This window comes from Triticum dicoccoides, chromosome 5A, assembly GCF_002162155.2.
Source record: "Triticum dicoccoides isolate Atlit2015 ecotype Zavitan chromosome 5A, WEW_v2.0, whole genome shotgun sequence".
Lineage (NCBI taxonomy): Eukaryota > Viridiplantae > Streptophyta > Magnoliopsida > Poales > Poaceae > Triticum > Triticum dicoccoides.
In genome coordinates, this window is record NC_041388.1 from 321468011 (window position 1) to 321469675 (window position 1665).

A 1665-nucleotide genomic window follows, 5' to 3' on the forward strand; every position below is an offset into this window, starting at 1 on the left:
CATGGGTTATCCGGAAGAAATATGTTGAACTTGGTTCGACATACTAATCTATGCATCCACAACTCAGAAAGTTATATGTTCCTTTGAGTTGTCCCTCTTTAGCTGTCTACTGACCTTCGTCTATCAATTGATAGTCAAGAGTATGCATGCATTCGTCCGTCAATGCCTATTACTCTTGTGGTCCGTCAAGCCATTCTATCACAGAATGACTAGGAGAAACAAACTCCAGTACCTCTTCCATATCCAGGATTGGGTCAAAGAAGTTGTGCTCCGCAGATCAAATTGCTAATCCAGCTTTTGTTCTGTTCTACCTTGGAGTATTACCATCTTTTATATCGGGATTGTTATAGGAATTGCACACCATCCTATGAACTCTTGGTACAGTGATACTTTTGCCATCATTGTTCATTCCTCGGTTCCTGTGTTATTGTAACCGGAATGCCGACAAATGAATCATGGCGTGTGAAATCAATACTGCTAGCAACTCTGTTGCTTGGTAGTTAAAGGATAATAATTTCATTCTTAGCATGTTGGTTTTTGAATCATCCTTCTAAGACTTATCGTGCTACCTAGTTCTTATTTCGGTGCACCCTTCGATTGATGAGTTAGGATCTTGTCAAGTCCTCACTCATTTGATTATATCGTCTTGCCCTCAAAAGCGAGATTGTTCTCGAGCTTAGTAACATACCGGTGGTTCGTGATTTTCTGAATATCTTCTCAGAAGTATTACCAGGTTGTCACCTGACCGCTATGTTGAGTTCGTGATCAAGTTGGTTTATTCCTGTAAACCACCCCTTCTCCAAGAATCCGTGTTGGATACCCTGAGCTAGTTGGTTAAGCTAGACAACAACTTGGAGAGTTGGAAGATAAAAGCTTGCCTAACTTAGTTCGTTCCAAAGGAATATTCTTGTGTAGTGTGTGTTGAAGAAAGATGATATCTTCATCGATTGGTCCCTGTGATCAGTTGCTGGACCTACTGTCTTATCAATCCTTTGATTTGAGTGTGGGCTATCGTCAAATCAAATCAGTACCAACGATGCTCGTAATGTTGTCTTATTCGTGGTTGATCCCTCGAGCATACACCATTACATCTCTGGTCTGACCAATGCTATCACTTGTTCACTTAACTATGGAATTCCTTTTAAAAGGAAACCCAGATGAATTGTTGTTGAGCCCATTGACAACATCCTTATCTCCTCCATAATTTTGCTGAACATTAAGCTAGTGTTGGAAACTTTTGAAAGCATTTGTTCATGCTAGCTCATGAAGCATATGTTCGGATGTAAGAAGTGACTTCCTCTAGTTCATGTGCATTTGATGCAAGTTGCCGCCGTGGACTCGAGAAAGTCAATGTTGCTTCCTATGGAATCATCGCAAGTCAGTCATGCACACGTGCGAAGTATTCTGTGGTCTGGAGACTTGCAACCTTCATTCCATATGTGTATCCTAGCACACCAAGCCACTGACTGATTTGTTCAAGGAGAAGGAGTATCTTCATAAGAGCTAATCCGGACTTATGAAAGAACTTCGATATCCTCGCTGATGGTTCCCAACCAGAACTCGGTAGTGTTTTATTGTAAGACTACCATGTGGGCATGCTTGTCTGGGACAACGTGTTCACATGTTTGTAGCAGAACCAGCTCATGTTTTGGAGCTTGCTATCGT